This window comes from Canis lupus, chromosome 2 (genome assembly GCF_048164855.1).
Source record: "Canis lupus baileyi chromosome 2, mCanLup2.hap1, whole genome shotgun sequence".
Taxonomy (NCBI): domain Eukaryota; kingdom Metazoa; phylum Chordata; class Mammalia; order Carnivora; family Canidae; genus Canis; species Canis lupus.
This window is the reverse complement of record NC_132839.1, coordinates 66,653,875-66,681,477: the sequence shown is the minus strand read 5'-3', so window position 1 is coordinate 66,681,477 and position 27,603 is coordinate 66,653,875. Positions and strand designations below refer to the sequence as shown.

The 27,603-nt window shown below is 41.5% G+C and overlaps 1 long non-coding RNA gene across 1 annotated transcript; it reads left to right on the top strand.

Moving 5' to 3' along the window:
* Window positions 1–4,813: 4,813 nt before the first annotated feature.
* Window positions 4,814–19,196, top strand: LOC140610399 (uncharacterized). The gene is made up of 3 exons (XR_012012065.1): window positions 4,814–4,918; window positions 9,121–9,221; window positions 18,855–19,196. It is a non-coding gene; the product is annotated as an uncharacterized lncRNA (long non-coding RNA).
* The last annotated feature ends 8,407 nt before the right edge of the window (window positions 19,197–27,603 follow it).

Sequence of the window (27,603 nt, the reverse complement as noted above, 5' to 3'; positions counted from 1 at the left end):
GCTTACTAAGGGTCAGTGTTCTTCTACGGAATTGCTGACGCCATGGAGATATGGTTTTAGATATGGTTTTAGAGGTTCTCCACCTCTCCTCCCACCTGGAAAATAAAGATAATCATGTGACAATACAGGGTTCTAATGAGGATTTAGTGAGATTACTGTGAAGAATGCTTGATGCTCTATCAGTGACCATTACTATATATATTAACATTGTGGTTGTCAAGCAATAGAAAAGGAACCAGTGAATGGGGGGGGTGGGGGGGGGGTGAGGAACGCAGCTTCCTAAGGTGGCCATCTACTTCCTAGGTATCCATATCTGGTTATCTAACTTCTCTGAGCTATTCCATCATTTTTATATTGTGGGTTTGAGACAAACACTATTGCTAAACATTTTAGACTGTCTTATAGCGGCAGCATATTTTCACACTCCTGGCTTTACTTTGTAATCCTGACAGTATATCTAAGTTTTTACCAAATAAGGCTTTATGATGACAATATACATAGAGCAGAATCACTTTTTTCCTTTAGCTCTGGTCTCTTCCATGTAGTCAAATAATTTCCAATGTCTGCAAAGGGAGTCCTTGTTAGGCCCTGTTTTTATTAACTAACAAATGTTCCAACTTAATTGGCTTCTGGGCTAATGAGTTTAATTTGTCAAGGCAATTAACCAGTGTTCATGAAGTTTCTAAGTTATTCCTTGCACTTTCATCTTTGCTTGGCCTGCATTCACTGTTGTATGTGCTGGTGTCCATATGGTTTTTTAAGCCACTGAGGATCGATGGGACAGACTCCATCACTTGCCTCGAGGCCCCTCTTGAGTTCACAGTTGAGTTTATTCCTATGCTGGACTGAAGGATTCCCTGGCTTCAAGCCTAGCCTCTAGGGTAGCCACTGGCCCCTCCCATGAATTTTTTTTTTTTTTTTTTGTCCTTTAAATGTCTTTGGTATGATTGGAAGCACCTTTAAAAGGTAGGGGAATCTGGCCAACGAAAATCACCGGGAAAGAGCAGATTTGTCAATGGTAGAGACAAGCCAGTGATAGCAGCTCCAGGTGAAATTTGCCTCCGGAGTGACTCTGGCCTTTGTCACAACATGTTTGCTGCCCTCAGAAAGCATCAAAGTAAATTTGTGAGATCCATTGGTTCACCTGGCCCAAGTAGAATGTCCCCTCCTAGAATAGTTGCATGACATTAATTTGTGGCAAGGAAAGAATTCCATCCAATAAGACTCAAATGCAAGATTGGATCATTTTAAAAATAACTGAGAATATCAATTGTGGTATTTAATCCCCACTAAGTCAATATGCTGAAAAATATGTGAATATGGCTTCAAGGCAGATTTCTACTCTGTGAATTTTTCTTTTTTTTTTTCTCCTCTAAGTCCTTTTGGGTCAGAAGAAAAATGGGGGGTGGTCCTTGTGCTGTGTGCAATTTACTCTGCTCTTTGCTCTCTTTTTTTCTGTTACTGCTATTATTTGTACAGGACATTAGGATAGCAATTCTAATTCTAAGAATTTATTATAGAGAAGTAATCATATAATATTAACAATAATAATAATAATAATAATTAACAATTCTTGGGCCTTGTATCTGCCAGGGATTGTGCTAAGCACATGATCTGCCTTATTTATTTCATCCTTGCAGCCATGCATTGAATTGCAGATTAGTGTCCTCCATTCCATTTTACAGAAGAAGAAATAAAGTTTGAGGGGCATAAGTACATTGCCAAGGTCACATAGCAAGGTAAAGGAAGTAAGAGCTTCTAGTTTACTTAATTCCTAATTACTTTGATACACCATGATGTCTTTAATTGTATACTGAGTACCAAAATAAAAATATAAAAATAAAGAAATAAAAGGCTAGAAGGAGGGACACCTGTGTGGCTCAGTGATTGAGCATCCACCCTTGTCTCAGGTCATGATCCTAGGGTCCTGGGATCCAGTCCCACATCAGGCTCCCCGCAGGAAGCCTGCTTCTCCCTCTGCCTATGTCTCTGCCTCTCTCTGTGTCTCTTGTGAATAAATAAATAAAATCTTAAAAAAAAAAAAGACTAGAGACTATATATATATATATATATATATATATATAAAAACTATTAATAGTGCTTGACTCTAAGTGGTGAGATAGTTTTCTCTTCCTTCTTATTTTCCAAATTTTCTAAAAGATTTATTTATTTACTTGAGAGAGAGAGTGGAGGATGGGGCAAGGGAGAGAGAATCTCAAGCAGACTCTTCACTGAGCTGGGAGCCCTACATGGGGCCTGATCCCATTACCCTGAGATCATGACCTGTGCCAAAATCTAGAGTTAGGTGCTCAACTGACTGAGCCATGCAGGCACCCCAGTATCTTCCAAATTTTCTTAAACATTAATATATATATATCCCCAACACTCTCTCTCTCTCTTTCTTTCTCTTTAAATATTTCTCCCCAACTGCTCTTATTCCAGCAAATAGCTCCACTACCTACTCAACAGAAAACAAAGCAGCCAGATACTTTCTCGGGCTTCTCTCTTTCTCTTGACCTCGCAAGCCTCATCAATATAATTATGTCCTCAAATATATCTTGCTTCTCTCCAATCCCAGGGATATTATCATATCTTTCCTGACTTCTCTCACTGTCTTCACCATATGGCAGCAAGAAAGATCTTCTGAAAATGTAAATCAGAACAAGTTTCTTCCCTTCTTAAAGTCCTTATGTGGCAAGTAGAATAAAATGCAAATAAAATCCATGCCCCTGTCCCATCCAAGCTTTGTATGTGTCATTGATCCCCACTTCCTTCTCCAAATTCTCTTCCTGCTACTTTTTCATCCCTCACTCAGCTTCATCAAGACATCCTAGAACATTCTCTCACATGCTGTTTGTTTCACCTGCTGTTTCCAAGACCAGGGCCCTCATGTCCTGACTCTTGAGAGGCTGACTCTTAATAAACTCGTGTTCATTCTTCATGCTTCTATTCAGATGCTTCTTCCTCAGAAAGGACTCTCTGGTTATCCTATCAAAACTGGCTTCCTATTATGTGCCCCAAGAATACTGTTGTTTTCTCCTTCAGAGCATTTTCCCCAATTTTAAATCATTTTGTGTTTCAATTTCTTTTCTTGTTCATTATCTGCCTTCTTTGAAAAGATAGACACATCATGAGGGAAGAGACATTGCCTTTCTTATTTATTCCATGCCTGGCACAGACCCTGGTTCCCAGCAGTGCTCGGTAATCACTAGTAGCAGAACAGTATTGTGTTGGGAACACGAACTGCCCGTGAAGAAAGCTCAAACAATGTCAAACCATTACAAATTTACTCTTGAAACAAGGGCATGACTCTGTGGGAGTCAGGGCCCAACTGGACACCAGGGAGGCCTCTGAGTTAATTTCTGTGTGGAATACATCGTATATGGGAGCCCAACAAATGAAAATGAGCCTATCTGAAGTTTGCAAATACATTAAATCACAATAGCAACCGCAGAATGGTTTACAACCTGGAGTGGCAAAAGATTTTTTTCAGAACAGAGTGTTTGACCATGGATATTGGGCATAGTGGTAATAAAAAAGCAGACTTTCAGCAGTTTTAATATTGTTTTTCGATTGTCTTCGGATGATGGACCCTCTCGTCACCTGAATTACGATAAGCCCCTACCGCTGCCAGGATGGACGGGGACTCCCCGACCATGCACAACTTCTGCAGCCTTTGGCAGCAGCTGTGCCTGTCCTGCTCTAGGTCCTGTTGTGATCACTGTGACTTGGCTGTTCTCTTCTAGAAAGAGGGAATACCCAATGGCTTCCTCATTTGGTTGTTGTGAGGATTAAATAAGAAGGAAGCACAAGGTTATTAAGTAATTGCACGATGCCATTATTAAAGGTTGAGATGATCTTGTTAATCTTTTTACGTTCAGCTATAAAACAATGGTAAGGACTCTGTTGACATTTGTAAAAATGATTGGAAAGAATTTCATCTTTTTAGCCTCTCTCCTTCCGTAACAGTGCTTAGGACCTCAGAAAATGTTTGCTCAAAGGTGTGATGAAAGATCACACATTGTGTCCACCCTACCTTCCCCTAAATTGCACTTCAGATAAGGTCCTGTGGTTCCGGGATTGGTCTTAAGTAGGCAATGAGAAAAAGAATTTTCATCTCAAGATCTGGTTTGGAGAGGAGACCTACCACTTTGCCCATTCCATCTGCTTTTGCCTTGCGTCAGCTTTCTCCTGGAAAGGTGAAGTGGACAGAGCAAGTTGCTGAGGGCAAGTGGACCAGAGTTCTAACCCCAGTACTTCTTCTTATGGGCTGTGTGACTTTGGGCATTTCACTTAACATCTCTGAACTTAATTATTTTTGCCCACCACTGGAAGTAATATGCCCTTTTACATGGAAGTATCATGAGAATCAAATAAAATAGCATTCCATACCCAACATGATGTCTAGAACACAGTCAGTGCCCAATAAATATTAATTTGTTACTGTCTTCTTTCAAGCTCTTTTGTGGAAAGAGAATGGGAGAAGGATGTTAAGGAGTAGAAGAGAGACAGCCTCAAAAGACAAATCATTTGATGTCTGCAGAACACAGCAGGTTTCTTGGAAAAGCCATAAAGAGCAAGAAGCAGCACTCAGCCCAGGCTGTGTCCATGACCACGGGCTCAACCCTGCTGTTTGCAGATGGGGAATTCTGGAATGGCAAATATTAGACCAAGGCAAACGGGGCTTTTGTGAATTTCTTTTGGGCTGCTTTCTGAGGAGTGTCACTTTGTGTGCCAGCTCTCCACCTCCGTCTGTTCCCTGGCCTCCGGAATGTGGCCCCCACGGCGGAGCCTGAATCGTTACCAGGGCAATGACGATGTCCTTGGCTCAGAGTGTGCTGATGTGGGCTCGAATGGCTGGTCAGGGCTTAATGACCAGAAACTCCTGATGTTCAAGGGCAGCACTGGTATTAAGATGGTATGAAATCTGGCAGCCCCACAGGGACCTGTTTGCTCCTTCCCCCCATTCAGAAATTCAATTTATTTTTTAATCTCCCAGGCATCCAGTTCAGAAGCCATAGGGCTTTTGATCATGATATTTGGTGGTGAATCTCTGACCCTGAAAGATCCTGTGATGGGCTGAATGTTTGTGCCCCCCAAAATCCATATGTTGAAGTCCTAACACCGATGTGACAGTATTAGGAGGTAGGGCCTTTGGGAGGTAGTTAGATTTAGATGAAATCACGAGGATGGAGCCCCCATGATGAGATTGGTGCTCCTCTAAGAAGAGATCAGAGAGCTTTCTCTCCCTCTCAGGGCCATGTGAGGATAAGCAAGAAGCCAGCCTTCTGCAAGAATGCTCTTTCCAGGAACTGATTAGGCCAGCACTTTGTTTTTTTTTTTTTGTTTTTTTTTTTTTAATTTATTTATGATAGTCACACACACACACACACAGAGAGAGAGAGAGGCAGAGACACAGGCAGAGGGAGAAGCAGGCTCCATGCACCGGGAGCCCGACGTGGGATTCGATCCTGGGTCTCCAAGATCGTGCCCTGGGCCAAAGGCAGGCGCTAAACCGCTGCGCCACCCAGGGATCCCATAGGCCAGCACTTTGATTTTAAATTTTCCAGCCTCTGGAAGTGGAAATACATTTCTGTTATTTAAGCCACCCCTATGGCATTTTGTTATAGCAGCCAGAGCTAAGACACTTCCTTAGAAATGTGTGTTTACTGGAGTTACATACACCTGGGTTCCAGCTTTGCTGCCTTATTTCACTTCTCTGACCCTCTGTTCCCTTGAAGAGTTAGAAGGAATAGAAAAAAAAGAAAAAAAGAAAAAAAAGAGTGTTCCACTTTTCTCTTTACTGTATAATAAACCACCTCCAAACATGGCTTAAGACAACAATTATTATCTCTCACAATTTGGTAGGTTGACTGGGCTCAGTGGGGCAGTAGTAGCTCAGGATGTGTGAAATTGCAGTCATCCAAAGGCTGGACATCCAGAATGGCTCTTCATGTGGTATTTTATGCTGGCTCTCCTCTGGCAGCACTGTTGTGGCTGTTGACCTAAGAGCCTACATGTGGTCTTTCCGTGTTGTGTGAGCTCCTCACAGTGTGAGGGTGGGTTCCCCAAAGGAAAGACCTCCAAAAAGAACAATCCAAGGAGCTCAAACAGAAATTTCAAGGCTTCTTATGATCTAGTCTTGGGAGCCCCAGAACATCACTTCCACTACTGTATTCTCTTGGTCAAGCAGGGCACAGGAGTCAGCTTAGATTCAGAGAGAGTAAAAAATAGACTTCACTGGCTGATGAGATGGAAGGGAGATCACAATGCAGAAGAGTTTGTAGATTCGGAGATATGGGGCAGCAATCTGACAAATACAATCTGACACAAAAAGACAAAAAAAAAAAAAAAAAAAGATGAAGTTTGTTCCCTATCAGGAGAAAAAACCTTTTCACTCCCTGATTCATTTTGATTCTGCTTGCCTCCAGTGTTTACAACTTCATCAATAGTGGGTATGGTTTTAGTTCTGTGGTCTACATCTTTATTCACTGAGCACTCCCTTCAAGAGAGACAGTGGCATCTCTCTTCAGCTTCTGCAATGGATCTCTGTTCACCATCCCTTCACCAGATATTGTGTCCCTTCCCTTGGTTGGTGTTTGGGCCTTATCCTCATTCTTGCCCTCTTTTTAAATTTCCAGTGTTCCTTCAAGTAGAACTCAGGAGCCACTAGGATGTTCTTCCCCTTTCTCTGAGAATAAGAGAGATTTGGGGATAAGTCAGGATGCCCAAGCATACAGTACCATTGTCTGGAATCCACAAATCTTGTAGACTGGAAGCCAGCACCGTAAACTACAGGGTACACATGCCCAGCCCTTGAACACCTTCCTTATGGCATTTATTACTTTTCTATGCTGCATACAAAATTATCACAACAATCCAGTTAAAAACAGTACCCATTTATTATCTCTGAATTCTGTGAGTGTGAAGTCTTATCAGCTGATAAGTCAGCTGAAGTCAGCTCAGGTTATTACAAGAGTGAAATCAGGGTGTTGACCACGTTGAGTTCTCATTTGGAGGCTCTGCTTCCAAGTGAATTCAGGTTCCAAGCAGAATTCAGTTCCTTGTGGTTATTAAGACTGAGGTCCCCATTTTCTTATTGGCATCAACCAGGTTCACTTGCATCTTTTAGAGGCTGCCTGCATGTCTTCCATGTTGCCCCTTTCATCTTCAAGTTGCCAACAGAGAACTTCTCATGTGCCCAATCTCCCTCATACTTCACACACCTGAATGCCCCTGTCTCTGATTTCTAGACACACATGGAAAGGTCTCATATGGAAGACCCACATGGAAAAGCCTCTCCCAGATTTCTCCCCATTTTAGGGCAAATTGATTTGAGATCTTAATTATATCTGAAAAATTCTTTCACATAAGAACCCAGACTAGTGATTAATTGGAAGCTGGGAGAAGGTATGTGTACAACTGGGCCTGAAACTCTTAGGACCATCCTAGGAGTCTGCCTGCACACTATGCTTCACTCCTCTGCAATAGCAGCACCAGGCGAGACCTAAAGGTTCTGCAGTTCAGCAATATCCAATAGGCAAGTGAAGTGCCCTAGCCTCCAAAAGTGATTCTCTGAGACAACCTCCCCTCTTGCCACCTCCCCTCTTGGCTTCCAGGGAAGGGAGGATTTCATCCTAAACAGTTTTGACAGTTCTCACAACATCTTCATCTTCCATGCTCCTGTGTCCTCATTCTCACAGCTTGACAAGTGTTGTGACTGGTCAGAGACAGAGGCAGCGGCTAATTCTGAAACCTCTTAGGAATCCTTGGGCATGATGCTTGATCTTCACCTCTTTTAGAAGTATTGTTTAGAATGTGGAGGCTTCCTAGTCCTCCAATTTCAGGGTTCAAGAAGAATCTCATCAACATTCTGTGACATTATTCCCTGGGAATAATAGAACACACGTGTCCAGGGAGCAAGGAAAGGATCATCATGCCCACTCTCTGACATACAACCTTTAGAATAATAACCTATTTCCTTTGCTTGGAAAGCAATAAATAAACACCACTGGACAACACAAGTCCTTTTTTGCCCATTCCCATTACGGAAGTTCAGGGAGTCCTGAGCTGAGTTTTTGCCTCATGTAGCACCCTGGGCCAGTCATTTCTCCTCACTTTATCCTTTCCTTCCTGAGCAATATTCCCACCAATCATGGACAGAGGTTCCAATTGGGAGGAAACACAGGGAGTTCTCATTGTATTAGCAATGCTGTATTCCTCTAACGCAGTCTATGGTGTTCATTATTAGTTTTCATACATTTGTGTATATCTAAAGTATCATATAGAAATTTCTTATCATGGAAAAATGTCCCCACAGAGACCTATAACATGATATTAACCTAAATAAGCTGTTTTCTCTGCTGAACCAAAGAACTAAACAGAACAGGGCAGTTTACTTTGGTTTCTGCAACCACACACATGGTGCCTGATACAGAACTGACTCTGAAGATCTTTTTGTAGACCAAGTACAGGATGCACTGGTAGTTTGTCAGGCTGATTTACCTTTTTCCTTCTTATTCTCCAAATTCTACCCAGGCATTAAATGGAGCTCAGCATCCCCTTCCCTGACTCTTCCCTGAGATTTTCACTGATGCATGCAGTCCTCATAGGCATCTCTATGAATGTCTTTTTTTTTTTTTAATTTAGTACTTTATTTTTTTTATTTTTTATTTATTTATAAATAAATAAAATTTATTTATTTATGATTTTTTTTAATTTAGTACTTTATTTTTTTTATTTTTTATTTATTTATAAATAAATAAAATTTATTTATTTATGATAGTCACAGAGAGAGAGAGAGGCGCAGAGACACAGGCAGAGGGAGAAGCAGGCTCCATGCACCGGGAGCCCGATGTGGGATTCGATCCCGGGTCTCCAGGATCGCGCCCTGGGCCAAAGGCAGGTGCCAAACCGCTGCGCCACCCAGGGATCCCTCTATGAATGTCTATACTGTTTGCAGTCTGTGCTGTAAAAGAGGGTCAGAAAAGAGAATAGAAGTGCTTTTATCAAGCACTAGGAAGTAGACACTACTTCTGTGGGGTATATATTATTCTCATGTTAGTGTTCACTCATGTCAGGATAATATAATAAGCATCTGCTATTGACCATGTGTTATAGGAAGCTCTGGAGATACAGCAATGAGAGCAAAACAGAGGAAAATATCTTTTCTTCAAGGAGCTTTGAATCAAAATGGGAAAATAAGAACCAGGCTCAGAGAGGTATGTGATCTCTCAACGAACCAGCTCGGCCCTCAGTACATAGCTCTGATGATCTTCACACTAGGCAGCATTTTGGGTGTTTCCACTTTCCTTCATTTACTCTCACAACTCAACAGTATAATATGTACATATTACAAATGAAGTTGCTGTCTAAGCAATTTACATAGCTGGCAGGAGATTGTACCAGGTTGAGTAGTGCCCGTAAAATGTCACATCCACCCTGAACCTCAGAATGAGACCTTATTTGGAAGTAGGATCTTTGCAGATATAGTTAAGGTGAGGTCATACTGGAGAAGGACGGGTCCTAAATCCAGTGCTGCTGTCCTTAAAAGAAAGCCACTTGAAGACACAGAGGGACACACAGGAGGAAGGCTTGGCGGTGACCAAGGCAGATGGGGGCAGGAGCAAGCTAAGACCACAAAGGACAGTGGCAAACACCAGAAGTCAGGTGGGAGGCCTGGACCTGCTCTCCTGCAGAGTCTCCAATGGAGCCAATCCTACTGACACCTTGATTTCAGACTCCTGGCCTCCTGAACTGTGAGGCAATAAATTGTTGTCTTAAGCCACTTGGTTTGCAGTAATTTGTTACAACATCCCTAGCAAATGAATACAGAGGTGGAAGCCAGAGTTGGGCCCATATTGGACTCCAGAGTCCAGCCCCCACCAGCCTCTCTCCTCCCTTAGTGAGGCTGAGAAGAGAATCAGCTGAAGGGAGAGGAATGTGCTTTGCAAATTTTGATGTGTTCTTCAAAGGTTGTGGACTTTTATCATTATTGTTTTAAGAGACTCTGTTCCCAACATTATCTAAGAATTCAGTAAAATTATATTATTAAATGAGATAGAGAACCCTTTCTTTATTGTTAAATGAATTCTTTAAAATGGTATTTCCAGAATTCCTCCCGCTTTGACTTTGCTCCTCCTCTATTCAAAATAATATCTTGGTTGTCCACACCCAGGATTGTGTTAGAAAGCCTCCAAGTGGTACCTGAAGACCATTGCCCATTCCCAGTTGTAAGAAATGACACGAGCTTGTGCGTGACCAATATGGATTGGGACAGACAGGAGTATCCTATACAAGCTGTAACTATGTTATATACAAATGTGGTGCTGGATTTTGTTGTTGTTTCTTATCATTCAACAACAACTTAAAAAGGTATCTTTGCATGTAATAAGGTTATTAATAGAAAGAAAACAGAGTCTGCTCCCCTAAGAGGATTTTCTCAAGGACGGAAAGGGGCTTTTGTCTTGTGTGATTGTCTATGTTCCCCCTTTTCACATCACGGCCACCTGCACACACACACATGCATGCACAAACCCTTAGACTTGCATGCATGCCTACACAGGCATATGCACACATGCTAACACATGCATATATTCCCTAAAAGGAACTACATGCTCCACATTTCCCTCAGACTTCACTCACTCCTTTCCATCTTCGTGGCCAACCAACCTCCTTTTACTGACCTGTAAGAATGTTAACAATAAAAGCTTTATTTGCATAGTGCTACTACATGCCAGGCATCTTTTAATCCCATGTTACAGATGCATAAGATGAGGCACAGAAAAATTGTACAAGGTGGCCTAGCTCTTTTTCTGATGTTGTGTTATCTCTATAATCCTTTTGTATTTGTGCTCAGGCCTTCCTAGGACTTTAAATTCCACCTTAGGTCGCTGACTCCAGGATTTCAGACTCCAGCCAGACTTTGTGATCTGGGCTCACATAAACAACTCCATAATTGCATCTTTACATGGATGTCTCAGACATCTCAAACACAAGGTGTTGGAAGCAGAACTCCCTCCTTCTCCACCTCACACGTACTATAAACTGTTCCAAAGTGGTTACTACCCTCCCCCACCCCTTTGCCTCTCAGTAAATATACCACCATCCCTCCACGCAGTTGCTCAGTCCAAAAACAAAGAATTTCTCACGATTTTCCTTTCCCATCTCTCCTTCCCCAATCACACAGGGAGGCAAGTCTTGTCATTTATAAAACCTTCCAAATTACCCCTAACTGGTCTATGTTTTCCGATCTTTGCTCTTGTCCAGACCCACTAGGAGATAAGAGTCTCCTGACTCGTTTCCTTACTTATACTTGGTTCAAAGAACCACCTGAAAACCAAAATCCAGCCCAGCATTTCCCCAAATAACACTTAGTACATGATGTAGTCAAGGAACTGGCTTTACCAATCAGTCTTAGAAAACTGGCTAAGGATAACATCAGATGCTATTTTCGAGATTCCTGTGGCCAGCAATCTGATAGCTTGAAAATAATGAATGGTGGGGATGGATGAGCCTCATGAAGTATCTCCTTTGCATGTTCCTAAACACCAGGGCTGTGCCTGACCATCAGGCCCCTGCTCCACCATTAAGCCCTGGTCAGCATGAACCAACCTCATCCCCCCTAGGGACCACTGCAGGTTCCCCCAACATAGCCACATTCCAGAGATGAGAGGACAGAAGCAGAGCCCATGAAGCAATGTTAGATGTAAGAGGGCCTCATTGGTCATGGTAAAGTGATTGGATTTTATGCTTAAGCAATGACACAGATAGGGAGCCTGTGTAATCCTTCCCAGCTCAGATGAGCAGATCGTCATGGAAGTTTGGTCTTGTAGGATGGCAGAGCCACAATGTCCAAATCCCAACTTGAAGGGCGGATTGGGGAACAGATATGAAGGCAAGGTCCTAGCATGCAAACAAAAAAGAGCAGGATACAGAACATTACTAGAATGAATGTATGGAAAGATAATTAGGTCTGCCTAAGAAGTATTCCTGGACAAAACCATAGAATCAACTACCAAGTCTTTCTCCAAGGCATTCCTCAAAGAAACTTGAAAGCAAGCAGGGGAAAAAAAGCCAGGAGTAAAATCAGAACTTGAGTTGGAGGGAAGAAATAAGACTGTGATATGGTGGCTAGAGGAAGAAGGTTTTTCCAAGCTCTCCTTTACATTGGGAGGTCGGTGTGGCAAATACACTGTGGCATAGCTTACACAGGTGAATTGCATGGGGTAGGGGGACAGAGCACCAGGATGGAGTCTTCACTCTGACATTAATAGCTAGGACACCTTGGGAGAGACACTTAGTCCCACTGAGCTCCAATAGCTTCATGTGGAATGTGATTACTGGGGTTCTTTTTTAGTAGTTAAATTGCAGTATTCTAATGAAGAAGAAGAAGAAGAAGAAGAAGAAGAAGAAGAAGAAGAAGAAGAAGAAGAAGAAGAAGAAGAAGAAGAAGAGGAGGAGGAGGGGAAGGAAGGAGGAGGAGGAGGAGGAAAAAGAAGGAGGAGGAAAAAGGAGAAGAAGGAGGAGAAGGAAAAGAATAATAATTTCTGGAGAATTTGACATTGAAGCAATTTTTAAGGAGATCATGGAACAATCCTGATTTTTCAGATGGAGAGAACAGCCATGTGGAAGGTACAAGAACCAAGAGCATGAACACACTGGTGTAGACCAGGGCTCCAGATCTGGGGCCAGGAGATGGGTTGGTTTGGATGTGGACCTGGGGCCTAAGAATCAAATTCAGTCCAGATCATTGGCAGAGTTACAAGAGTCAGATTCGGAGAGGAAGGACACACATTTGGAGAGGGGATGGCATTGTGATAGGAGAGCAAATGCTCACTTAAAGGAAGGGGATGACACAGAGGAAGAAAGCTTGCAATCTGCTCCTGAGGTTTCCAGTGGGTGTCATGGGTTCTTCCCTGGGCCCCCACAGCCCTCTGCACTTGTCCCTTCCTCAACACAACCTACAGCCACCATGTTGCATTTATGTTCTTAGCTAATGCCAGAATCCAGCTTTCTGTTTAGGATACTCAGAACAGAGACCAATTAAATGTTTTTTAAAAGTTGAAAAGCACCTGTAGTCCAATCATCCAAAAATGCCTCAGTAAACCATCTGATGGATGCCCTTTGGGCATCTTTTCCTGTGTGTGCTTTTGGGTATTTGTGTGTACAATCAAAACCAGGCTCATAGTATACACATCCCTCCCTAGTCTGCTCTTTTCACTTCATAATCTCTGCATTGGGACTAATGCCGATGTCCACACATATCCATCTATATCATAGTATGTGGTGGCTGTCTGGTGTTCCATGGCATAGTTTAGATAACCACTCTGTGGACTTTGAATTTCAGGTTCTTCCTAATATTTCACTTTGATAAATAAACTGCAACGAGTACTCCTGTATTCATACTTTTCACATTGGTCTAAATATTTCTTTAGGATAAATCCTCTGAAATATTTTTTTAATTAAAGATATATATATATATATATATATATATATAATGCAAATTATAAGTTCTAAGGACTTAGAATACACTGCCAAATTTTTCTTTGGAAAGTTTCTCTCTTGTGTGGTATCTGAAGGTGCCTATTTCCCCACAGCCTGGCAAACCCTGGGGATTATCATTCTTTTTTCTCCTCACCTAGTAGGCAAAAAATGGTATTTTAATATATTATTGTAGATTGTGTTTCTTCCATTATTGATGAGATTAAACTTCTTAATATGTTTATTGATCATTTATGTTCTTTTCCTTTTGAAAATGACCAGTTAGTTCATTTTCTCTGCCCATCTTCTTCCTTCCTTCCTTCCTTCCTTCCTTCCTTCCTTCCTTCCTTCCTTCCTTCCTTTCTTCCTTCCTTCTTTCCTTCCCTCCTTTTGTTTGTAAGTAGGCTCCATGCCTAGTGTGGAGCTCAGTGCAGGGATTTAACTCATGACCCTGAGATCAAGACCTGAACTGAAATCATAAGTTGGACACTCAACCAAGTAAGTCACCCAGATGTTCCCTGCCCATCTTTTTATTGGGGTTATTTACCTTTGTTTTTGAATGATATAAAAATATTTTTGTGAAGATAAGCCTTTGTCATTTCTATTGCAAAAATATTTCAATCCAGTTTGTCTTTGTCATTTTTAACTTTGTTTATAGTATTCTAATCATTCAGAATCTGTTTAGTGTGATGTAGCCATATTTAGCCTTCATTTCTTTTATGGTTTCTGCCTTTGGGGTCATGCTTTGAGAGTTGGTCCCCACCCTGTGATTACGTAAATGCAAACCAGATGTCAGCGCAGTCACAGGCGCTCTGTCTGTAGGAAGCTCCGCCCATTTGCCAGTTTTCATAATAAATCCACTCACACCGGTTGTTTTCTGGAGATTGAGGGAACACACACAGGTGGGGTTTCAGGATGAAGGACACATCACTATTAAGTGCCACCACCTCACTATCAGTGTCTCTTCTTGCCGAATCTCCTTTCCATTTCTCTCTAGTGAGCACCAAATTTCTTTTATTATGCAGAGCGATTAATGACTCATCTTTTGATACTTAAGCCTTCCTTGAGGATCTTGACCTGTAACCCAAGCAGCTGATCAAGCATTTCTTCTAAATTAATATTCTGCTGCCTTCCAAAAGATTGTGGTGAACACATGTCTTTCCAACTATTACATAAATATGTTGCTACATTCTCCTCTGGTGATTTACAGTTTTATACCTAACATTTGAGTTTTTCTGTTATTATTTGTCTCTGGACTATCAAATTGCAAGATGGTTATTGGAATTCTTACCTCCCCTAGCCCCCAGCAATGGACTGGGAGCCTTAGCAGGGTAGCAGGTGTCTTTGTTCCTTTTTTATCTTCTGTTCTTTTCACAGCACCAGATGCATAGTAGGTGCTGAATAAATAAATATTCACTGAATGGGGAAGGAGCAGTGAGACATTGTTGAGGCCGGAGTTGGAATTTCCCCAATTCAAATGAGGTTTGCCCTCTCCAAATGAAACTCAAGAACTTTCTCCACTAGACTGATTAGAATTTTCCACCTTTGTTTAAAGTGCTCTGTAGGGAGAGATTCATTTTAGCTTGCCCTGGATCTCCTTTCCCTTCTTTTGGTAACTACACCCTGATTTCCCTTTGAATAGAAGGTGAGCAGGGATGGGAGTGTGACTTAAGCCAGAAAATGATGGGTACCCCAGGACTGGTAATGGAAGTTTCAGGAAAGAGATGCTCTTTTTTGGCTGGGGGTTGGCCGGGGGGGGGTGGGGTGGGGGGTGGGGGGGGGGGTGTCAATGTACTAAACTGATAATAATGTGGAGAGATGGTCTCTAATGACTGTCTTGGTCAACCTGCAGAAATAAGCCAACCTAGAGGAATGCAGAACTGGGAGATGAAGACAGATTTTTGCAAAAATTGTTTGAACATTGGCTCTAGCCTACATATTTCATTTATGAAAACAAATGCATTTCTCTCTTGGCCAGTTTGGGCTTAGATTGATGTCTCTTGCACACCCCTCCCCCCAATATTGCTCACAGTCTTGACTAAAACAGACTAATGTCTAACCCCTGTAACAGAGACCATGACTTATAACACAAAGAAATTAAAATCATTGACAATCTTGTCATTGTTGCCTGGTCTATCCCTGGGAGCTTCCTAGGATATACTAGAATCCGTAAATCAGTATCTTCTTAGAATAGAGCATTAAGTAGGATTGATTGAACCTCCTGCCATGCATCATGCACTGTGAATACATTTGTTACCTCTATTCTTTCCACCCATTATGTAATACTACTCATGAGGCACTGAGGCTTTTACTAAATCATATCAGATGTACTAGCCACATAGGTAGTAACTGAGCAGCAGTTGTGTGGTGGTTACGAGCATGGCCTCTGGAGCTAGTCCATTTACACTTGATGTCTAGTTCTGCTACCTAATTTCTGCAAGACCTTGGAGAAATAATTACTTAAATTGTATGTGCCTCACTTTCCTCACCCATGAATAATGATCATAATAGAACTGCTTTATAGACTTGTTCAAAGGACCCAATGAGATCGTATAGACAACAGAGGTTAAAATTGGTGAATGCTCAACAGGAAATTAACTATTATAGTTTCTTGGTCTAAGTAGGCTAGACTGGGCAATCAGAAGCTCTTATTGCTACGAAAATCACACTGTCACTGAGATACTCCATAAATAACTCTAAAATCATTTTAATACAGTACTACCTCGACCCAGTTTTAGTTAAGTTGGATACCACATTCCCCTACTTCTTTATCATCCTGACCACAGAACAGAAAAGATGTGAAGTTTGAGGTGCTGGTATGATCTTTTCCTCAGAGTAGGGGAATGTGTCTGGTAGAGTATGTGTGAGAGAGACTGTATGTGTGTGTGTGACAGAGAGAGAGACAGAGACAGAGAGAGACAGAGGACTGATAACGTTACTTAGGCCTTGAATCAACTCTTAGCAGGCAACTTGGTCTTTGTGTTTCCCATTTATGGGAGCTAATAAATCTTGCTTTCCTTCAAGCAAATTAGGTAGGACCTCTGTCAAAACTGAAATGGACCAACATGTACAGTCCCCTAAATTTTTAAAGGAATGTATAGATGAATATTACTCTCCCCAACTCCTGATGAATTATATCTTTCAGCCAGAACAGAACGCAATTCACTTCTTTCATTCATTCATTCGTTCATTCATTCATCCATTCACTTTACAAATTCTTATTGATTATCTATTCTGTGCCCACATGATTTCATTATTTCTGCATTAGCTATGACATTAGTGTGATGATCTCACTTTGGTCACTGTAAGTCCTTCTTTCCTTCCTTGGAAAATAGTGCTAAGTATCCCTAAATATCCCTTGTTGTGGTGATCAAATAAGACTTATAGTTTGAAAACTCTGAAGTGCTCTATAAATATGGGATGATAGCTCCATGTTCTGGAAATTTGAGTAAGGGACAATATTTCTAGTATTATTAATGCTGATTTTATATCTCTTTTGGGAAGCAGGTAGAATAGAATGGCTAGTTAAAATATCTGTGGTAAATTAAACTCACCACAAGGACTCCATATGTGAATTAGCACAGCGTGTCATGTGGTGGTAAACACGTAAGTCTGAAATTATCGATTATGTGAATTTTTTTCATAGACTTGCTATGAAAGATTTGCAGGAATTCTTTCAAAGGCAGAGTAGAGCAATAAAGTACATTTCTTGTCACTGCAAAATAAGGTAGAACATGGTAAGCATAATAGTAAATTTTAAAATGCCCCTTTTAAGCATTTACTATGTGCTAAGCACTGTGCTAAGAAATTTGTACGTTTTTCTCAATTAAATTTCACACTCCCCTGTAAGTTTTCCTTATTTTATAGCTGAGGAAACCAAGGGAAAGTTACAGATCCAGTCCCAAAGCAAGGCACTTATAGATGAAGGGACAAGTCTAGAGTAAATTTGGTTTTCTCTCTTTAAAAATAAATAAATAAATGAACGAATAAATAAATTTATTTGAGAGAGAGAGAGAGAGAACAGGGGGAGCCCAGGCAGAGGGAGAAAAAGTCTCAAGCAGACTCCCCACTGAGTGTAGAGCCTGATGCAGGGCTTGATCCCAGGACCCTGAGATCATGACCTGAGCCAAAACCATGATTGCATGTTTAACTGACTGTGCCACCCAGGCACAGTGCCCCAGAGTAAATTTGCTTTTCTTAAGTTCTTGGGAAGCCTTTGTAGAAGGTGTAGCGTCTGAAATAAGTATTTTAGAGTGGTAGAACTTGGGCTTGGAAAGGAAGGTGGGGAGGGTGGCAGGAGATGGGTGTGAACAACACAAAGAAAGGCACGGAGACAAAGAGCAGGATGTATGAGTGGGACACAGAATGTAAAACTGATTGAGGAACATGTTGTTTGAAAATAAGAGAGAATGAAGACTGAAAAAATATCTTTGGGACAGACCTAGAGGGCTTTGAATGGCAGGGTCAAGAGTCTAAGCTTGTTTTCTAGGCAATGGAGAGAATTAGAATGTTAAAGCCATGACATGGCATCATTGAAATGCTACCCAAGGGGGCCACTCAGCCTGCCACATGCAGAGAGAGTAGGACAGAGAGACTGAGTAGGACACTACTCACTGCAACAAGACAGATTTTGTGACTACAAGTGAAACGTGAAGAGGAAATTTGATTGTCAACTCCAAGGAGATGTCTTTCTGATGACCTATTTAAGACATTTGGGTTTTGTTTTCTGGCTTTGTTTTTGCAGAGAATCAGATCTCTGGCTTAAAGTCTAGTAAAGCATGTGATTGCCTTTAAGATTTTGCAAACACACAGGGAGAGAAAAGGCTACCCTCCCTGCAGCTTCTTGAGATTTCCTCATCCAAAGACTCTCTCTTCTTGCCAAGAATGTGCATGATTTGAGCCAGCTAGTTCTGGCAATGTTCCCTTATTCCTCTTGGAGCCCCACCCCCAGCAGGGCTCTCACCGGAGCCCAAACTCCATCCAAAAGTTAGAAAACCTGCCAAGGCCTCTGAGCCTCCCATATGATCCCACTCCCTCCCAGTTCAAGTTTGGCCTTCTGACTGAAAACTGAATATTTTGGATTTTGAAGAAAACATGCTCTGTTTCCCCCGATGGCATCTCCAGTGTAAAGGGAAATAGACTGGCCTTTGTTACTTTGTCCACGGTAGAAGGTTACGGGCTGTCCCAAAGCTGGGGGCGGGGTTAGTGGCAGGAGGTAAGGTCTGGTCAGTTGACTTAGCATAAGGCCTGCATTGTCCTGGTGGCCTCTTGGAGAAACAAAACTTTTCAAGGAGCAGAGCTGCCCACTTGGGCTCAGAGCCTAGTGGGCCTGATTACCCAGCACTTTCTCATGAATGTTTCTCATCTTCTAGGACCTTCTTGGGCTTTGAACATAGCTACCACATTGATATGCAGGGTGGCATCCTCCTCACATGGAATGTTTTGTGAAACAAAAGGCAAAGCAGAAGAACCTCCAGAATCTAAGGCTACTTGTGTAGGCAGCTGATTTGTAAAGGCAGGAACATGGAAAATTCACCATTGGCTAGAAAGCATTGATGAAAACCCTGTCCTGGGACAGCCACTGGACTTGGCACAGCTTGAATTTGAATCCAAGACCATCTGCCCTGAACTCACATTCTCTCTACCACCCCCATGTTTTGTTTCATTTATTTTTGTTCAGTAGTAGAGTCTTATCTTCAAATAAAATCTTACCTAGAGTGCAAATATGCAAACTCTATATAAAACCACCAGTGGCATGCTAGTATAAACAGAACTGATTTGTTTAAACTTATAATATAAAATTGAAAGACAGTGAAACCAATGAGTCATTTCTAATTAACACAAAAACATTAAATTTGAGGGCATAGACAACAGAGTTCTCCGTGAGCTTCAGAAGCTATTTTTGAATTTTGTTTTTGTTGCACAGAATTGAACAAACGTCTTTTCTACCAGATACATAGCTACAAAGGATTGGCAATTCCTAAATAGCTAATCTTAGAGTCTCAGCATGCTCATTCTTCAGAAAAACTAATCCAAATATTACTGAGCTGAATTACTATTAAATTTTAATTATGAATCCTCATTTTAAAATTATTTTATTTTATTTTATTTTGAGTCAGAGAGAGATCATGGGGGTGGGGGGGCAGAGGGAGAGAGAGAAATCTTAAGCAGGCTCCATGCTGAGCACAGAGACCAACTTGGGCCTCAATTTTATGACCCTGGAATCATGACCAGACCCAAAATCAAAAGTCAGACACTTAACCAAGTGGGCCACCCAGGCACCCCCACATTTTTTTATCATAAACATCTAAAGTCGGGTCAGTAGTCCTTAAAATGTATAGTTGTCTGAGAAATTTGTGATGTTGGGATTGTTGTAATGACGCCAAATCTTATCTTACAACTTTCCTTGCCCAATATATAATCCTGTTAAGACGTGGTGTATAAGACTTCCTATATATACAGTTTTACATGAAAGGAACAGATTGAACCTGAGTTGAAAAGAAAAAGAAACAAACAAGAAACAAGAGACTTTCCAAATCAGTGGTACATTGCAAAAGATCCAGATACACACATCAAAACACCAGGAAAGCTTTACTATAAGGCCTTCCCCAAAGTGAGATAATCTGGCACCCCAAAGTAACTCACTGGTGGCCTGAGTGGAGTTAAAGTTTAATCTGGATGGCATCTAAATGTGTGTTATTTTATAGCAACAATTTAACAGGCATTGAAAAACATGTAAGAAAAATAGTTTAGAACTACTTCCGGAATTCCTAAAGCAGTCTCTTAAGAAACTGCTCTCTACTCTCCAATATTGCCAGCATAGTGCCTGAGTTGCTCTCAAATACAAGCCCAAGAAAGTGCCAGAGATTAAGACAAGTCTGTTGTCGGTGGGGCAACATGAACATTTACTTAGCCATCAGTTCCTGAACAATCATGTCACAATAGGAGCCACATTGATGCACAGGTAAGTGGACATGGTCTCTGGGGGCTTCAAGTATGGATTCATTGACTCAATAATTATTAAGCACCTACCACATGCTAGCTGGTGCTTTAGGGGCATTTAGAGATGTACCAGTGAACAGAAGATAAAAACATCCCTTTGCTTGCACCATACAAATTCTATTTGGAGGAGCCATCCCTTATATTCTGGGAGGGCAGGTATGAGGAGAAGATACAATAAGATGATAAAATGCACACACATGTTCACACACACCAAGTCCAATCAGGTAAAAGAACAATAAAGAGGAAGAGGGAGGTTCAGGAGAACGAAAAGAGGATTTTGTTGCAGCAAATGGCAATGTAACTACTTTAGGTTGAGCATCAAGAGGCCTCTTGGAAAATGTTTACACATGCACACACAAACACACCTCTTTTTATCATGGAAATTTTTAAGCACACGCAATATAATGAATTCCCATATACCCATCACCCAGCATCCATAGTTATCAACATTTTGGCAATCTCCTTTCTTTTACCTCACTTCTGCTTCCTAGACTTTTTGCTGTTGTTGGAGTATTTTGCAGCAAATCCAAGACATCACGTCATTTCCCCCATAAACACTTCAGCATTTCTAACAAAAAAGGACTAAAACAGCAAAAACAAAGTCATCGTATTATTAATACACCTTAAAGTTGAGTGTTTCTTAATGTCACTTAGTACCAAGATGACAGATTTACACTTATTTTCTCAATCATGTCTTCTTATATTTTCTTTGGCTGAATCAGGGTAAGATATGGGATTTAAACTGAGATTCAAATGCAAGCAGGAGGTATAAAAGACACATGGAAGTGCCACCAGAGCACAAGGAGCAGAAGGTGACAAGGCCTGTTATGGGAGCCCATGTGGCATTTGTGGAACCAAGAGGAGACCAGTGTAGCCCAAGCACAGTCCACAGAAATCAGACCTGCAGTAAAAAAAAAAAAAAAAAGGTAGCCACTAAAACTGGAAGCCATCAGTTCTTAGGGACAAGAGTATGATTGATATTACACATAGCTCAAGGTCAAAGTCAAGGAGATTGACATGGCTTATAAAGGGATGTGAATGTACAGAGGACAGAGGCTCATGGAAGCCTCTGAGAGGATATAAATTAAGTAAGACTTCCTGGAAGAGGTCTTGAAGTTCTACAGGATCTAGAATACAATTCTACAACCCCCTATTTATGCAGAGAACCTAAATTCAATCATTCTCATGTTCCCGGCAAGTAAGGTAAATGAGTGGAAACTGTGGGAATACAAGAGGGCATGGTGGGGACTGGGAAGTACTAAGTGAAACATTCATGTCCCATCTGAAAGGACCTTCCACCCCTTAGGCACTGAGCAATTGTTGCCATGAAGATATCCTATCTTGGAGTTGTAGTGTCTTTTGATTGTTATTGTTTTATAGCTGGAAATCCACAATTTTCTATAAAATATTCTGAATTTTAAAAATCTAGGCAACTAATTTTACAAAACTGTTTATTCATTTGAAGTCTTCTTGATCTGGCCATTGGTTTACAATTTTTAGTTGCCATATAAAATAGTAGTTAAGACCCTAAGCTGAGGCAGTCTTCCTAGTTTTAAATCCTGGCTCTGGACACCTGGGTGGCTCAGTGCCTACCTTTGGCCCAGGGTGTGTTCCTGGAGTCCCGGGATCGAGTCCCACATCGGGCTCCCTGCATGGAGCCTGCTTCTCTCTCTGCCTGTGTCTCTACCTCTCTCTATGTGTGTCTCTCATGAATAAATAAATAAAAGCTTTAAAAAAATAAATAAATCCTGGCTCCACTACTTCCTGGCTGTGTGATCTTGGGAAATGTCTTAATCTCTCTGAACCTCAGCAAAATGAAGATAATAGTTGCTCTGTAGTTGGTTGAATGGTGGCCCTCCAAAAGATATTCCATGTCTTCATCTCAATCCTTGGAATCTGTAAATGTAATATTATTTAGAAAAAGGGACTTTGCAAGTGTAATTAAGTTAAGGATCTTGAAATGAGACCATCTGGGATCCTGCAGGTAAGCTCTAAGTCTGATTTCAAGTGTTCTTGTAAGAGATAGACACGGGAGGGTGGATGTGAAGACAGGCAGAGATTGGTGTCTAGCCACCAAAAGCTGGACAGGGTATGGGACAGATTCAGTTGCCCCTACCAACACCTTGATTTCAGATCTCTGGCCTCTAGCACTGTGAAAAAAATTAATTTCTGTTGCTCTAAGTCACAAGTTGGTGGTCATTTGTTGTGGCAGCCACAGGAACCTAACACACCCTCCTTCCCAGAGATGTGAGGTTGAAATCAGATGCTGGCACATGGGGTAGACTTAGTAAAGGTTAACTCTTCCCCTTAATTAGTTATTTCCTGTTAGATGGTATGAATGTCACCCATCTGGTTGGTTATGGACAGAGGAGAAATTACCGTGAAAATAAGAAACTTCTGCCTCAGCTGCTCTCTTGCATGAACCCCTTACAAGGTATTCCTCATGTTCTGTTTCTGCAAAAATTGCAAAATTTGTATTCTTTTTTCCCAGACAGGCTGCCAAACTGTGTAAACTTCAGGGTCTGGCCCAGGTTGTTGGTTGCGAGGACTAAAAGCCTGGGCCCCTTGGTCTACCACCAGGCATTATTTATCAGGCACTTACTATGTACCAGGCACCATGAATCTGTTCAAACTCAGACCTGGAAGTGGAGGGAGAAGGAAGGAAAGATTGTGGTTCTTCACATCACCCTGATTTCTGCCCCAGCTCTGATGTTCCAAAAAGCCATATTTGTTTGTGTCTTGCCTCATGCCCCCAGAGACGTGAAGTGGATCTCAGGAAACATTCAATCAGTACAACTGCAAATTTCAAAAATAAAAGTGGAATCAGTTAAAATATTGACTTTAACAGGGGTTTTGTGGGGATCCCTGGGTGGCGCAGCGGTTTGTCTCCTGCCTTTGGCCCAGGGTGCGATCCTGGAGACCCGGGATCGAATCCCACGTCGGGCTCCCGGTGCATGGAGCCTGCTTCTCCCTCTGCCTATGTCTCTCTCTGTGACTATCATAAATAAATAAAAATTAAAAACCAAAACAAACAAACAAACAAAAAAACCAGGGGTTTTGTGGATGCAGTTGCCTCTGCCCCATCATCTATGAACACAAGTACAAGTCCGAAAGCCAGCAAGGGTGGGGAGGGTCCTGCACAGAGAGGAAGCACTGGGACCCCTGAATGCCACTGGTGCTCAGCAGCTGGGGTGTCAGAGGGGCTGTATGGCGGTCGCTTGGACAGTGAAGTGGTCAAGGGTAAGGGTCCATGGGATGTGGATACTTGCTATGGAACTTGGATTTCACCTGTGGAAGCCAGGAGGCACTCAAGGGTTGTTAGCATAGTGGTGACAGGACCGGATTCACTGGTGGTACAAGGAGTCTTTCAAGACTTTACTTGTGTGATGTGCTTTCAGATCCTTGCAAGGCTCTCTGTTCTTCTTTTATACCTTCTCCTACATCTGGTTGTCTTACTTTTATGCCTCTCTCTACACCTGGTAACCCAGGGTAGCCATGTGACCCAAGCTAGATCATCATTTTCTCTCTACCAATGCTGAGTGCTATATGGCAGGGATGGGTGATGGTTAGAGTCAAGCTCTGGCAGTAGCCATGGGAGAAAGGCTCACCAGCTCTTACTTCCCAGGCCCCTGGAGCTACTCTGCTCCCTGTCTCTCTTGTGGCTCAGTTGTTGATCCTCAATTCTGTGAGCTCATTGTGTGCTGAAGGGAAAACCCATTTCTGCTATTTGTCATTAACCCTTGGGCTTATTTACTCCCAAACATAACCCTTAATCTTCCCCTCCACACCTGGCTAATGATTTGACTCCACAGTCCATTAGCTAGTTTCATATTTTGTCATTTACTAGTAAATAAGGGCTGTAGGAAGAGAAGACTGGATACTTAGAAGTCATTTACCTGTTAGTGTTAACCCCTGATTGAAGGTGTATTTTGAAAGTTGTACAAAGACAAAGAGGGAGCATGGATGATGAGGAGAATATATCACTAGTTAAGAAAGGAAATAGAGGTTCCTAGAAAGCCCACTGAACAGATTTCAGATTTTTATCTAATGTTAATATCATCTCATCTTTTTTATATCCTTCTGTCTCTTATTTCCCTTTCCTGACAACCTCTGATCTTACCCAGAACTTCTGGGTATTTCTAAGAAATTCTAGATGGTCTCTAAGAGAAGGCTATATTTCAAATAACTTAGACTTCCATGCAGAGGGTCATGTCTTTCACATGTTTCTATAGGTGGACACTTCTAGGTCCAGAAAGCCAGCCATAACTCCCAACAATCAACTCCTTCGAGGATTAGTGCTTACACAGAGCTATGCTCACCACCTGCAAGGTTCACCCATTGGCCATAAGTTTTTCTTCTGAAATGAGTCTGAGAATCATCCACATTTATCCTTAAATTTTAAACATTTGAAAATAACAATCAAAGGAGCTTAAAGATTTTTCTGAGTAAAATGTGTCTAGGTGTCACAAGGAACACTTCTTCATTTGTGAGCCCCCCCATGCTGGATTATTTTTTCACTTTGTCATTCTCTCTTTGGAAATGTAAGGCCTTGAACTAGACAGCGAATGAATTCGAGATAGGGTTTAATCAATGCAGAACAATGCAGAACAATGTAGGCTTATCACTTCCTTTGATCTAGAACTTAAACTCGTAGTGATGTTACCTATTTGGTTAGCTTTCTAAATAGTAGTTTTGTTGCAAGTTTGGTTTATTCACACAAAAGGCAAGTAAGGAATTAAGAATGTAAATAGAAAAAAGTCATAAAAAGCTCACATGCTATGCCAGGGTAATTTTGACTTTTACCTACAGATGATGGAAAGCATGATCTATAGCTAAACTAGAACTTGAGTCTTATAGATGCTTTATTCCCAATCAAAATATAGGACTTTCCTTTTGCCCTGCCTGTGTCCTGGAATGGAGTCACTCCCTGCAGGAGCTCTCCACTAGGCAGCGGCTAGTCATCAGTGGTGTTGTCTTCCTCTGTCCAAGAAGATTCCCATTTCTTATTTCTGAGCATAGCTATATTCATTCATTCCATCTTTTAATTAAAAAAACAAAAAAACAAAAAACAAACAAACAAAGAAAAAAACCTGAAATGGAGAGTCTTGCATTTAACCCTGACCAATCTCACGATGTTGATTTTACTGTGGCCTTTGTCTGTCGAGGTCATTTTGAATTTTTATTCTGTCATTTACCCTATTTTCTCTCCCTCTCAGGTTTGTTTCACTTCAGATTTTCCCATAAGCCTTCTATGTTTTTCCCAAGGCAGAGGAGCCTGGCACAATTCAAGTACTTCAGAAATAAATAAATGTCAGGGAGGACCTGACTCCCTACTGGCCATGGAATTGTGGGATGTGATTCAAGTTACCGAGATTTCAAGGGGTGGAGGGATCCCAGATGATAAGTGGGTTACCCTTGGGAAATGTGAGTTCAAACAGAATTGCAAAGGCAGACTGATTTGGTCTCCTGCTAGGAGACCATTAACATGCTGAGGCCATGGGGGCCAGAGGAAAGAGTCATAAATGTAGGGGCAGAGTGAAGGGGCAGTGAAATTAGATGCAGCTACTCCCAAGTCCCCCAACTCTGCTATTACTCTTGGTCTAGCAAAAATCCTCTCTGCTTGCTCCCCCTTTATGCTACAGGGAACAGGAAAGTCAGCATTCTCCCTGTGCTGATGCCATTCATGGATTGAGAATGGCTTCCAGAGATCACTGCCCTGTTATATGTTATTGCCAAGCTGACCAGCTAAGGTCATCCACTCTGAAACCAAAATCACTTTTTATTTTTTAATGGTCTGGTGAGACGTGCTGAGGAAATTCTCCACACTAAGATATAGCATCCAAACACTGTGGAAGTGGAAACTGCCCTTGGGCAGTGTGGGGAGATCTGTGTGAGCCCTCATTCCTTTCTCACCAGGGCAACTCCACTTCTATGCACGCTCTGTGTGGGATTTCTGCATTGAATTTTACCTTAAAAATGGGTTCTGCATTTTAAAAAGGACTTGAAAATATCTGTTCCTTGGTACTTGGAAACTCAATCTGTCTCCTGATTTGTCTTTGGGTGGGAGCAGAGGAAGATAGATTATTTCAGGAAAATATTGACTCTGCCCATAGATAGCCCCTAGGTTCACCTGCAGGTAGATGTGTCACAGCCACATTTGTTATTTGCAAGAGAGAAAAACGTTCCTTAAGCATACTTAACAATAAGGAGCCTTCACTGGCTTATTTAATTGAAAAGTTCAAAGGCTAAATTGCTTCAGGCATGGCTGGATCCAAGTGCTCAAAGGCTATAATCAAATGGTTACCCCTCTTCTCGTCCAGCTATGCTTTCTTTAGTGTTGGTTTCTTAATTAATCATGTTCATATGACCAATTTCAAACCAACCATCTTGTTTAGAAGAATGCTAACTGGCCAACCTGGATCATATGTCCACATTTATGAGGAGGCCGATAAGTAGAGAAGGGGCAGTCCCTAAAAAGAAAAGAAAATCTGTTACTGGAATAAAAGGAAAGAATGTTGGTGGACAAAATGATAAAGTGTATCCAGTCAGAAAAAGAACAGAGATCCTAGAAATTAAGGCACACACATATATAATATAACATAAGGATGGGGACAGCATGGCTGATCAGTAAGGAAATCAGTGAGAAGCTACTTAGTAGCATTGATAAAACGGTTATCATATTGGGAGGGAAAAAAATGTTAAACTGAATCACTACCTCACACCATATACTACAAGTGAATTTTAGATGAATTAGGAACCCAAGTACCAAAGTAAAAACTTTTATGTAATACATTGAGGAATATATTTCTCCATTTGGGGTAGAGAAAGATTTTTTTTTTTTTTTAAGACACAAAAGCTCTAACTACTTTGTCAGAGACTGACAAAGTACATATAATTAAGAAACTCTATTGATCAAAAAGAGAAACATTAAAGAAAATGAAGATTCAAACTGTAAACTGTAATATATACATGCTAGGGATCCCTGGGTGGCGCAGAGGTTTAGCGCCTGCCTTTGGCCCAGGGCGCGATCCTGGAGACCCGGGATCGAATCCCACGTCAGGCTCCCGGTGCATGGAGCCTGCTTCTCCCTCTGCCTGTGTCTCTGCCTCTCTCTCTCTC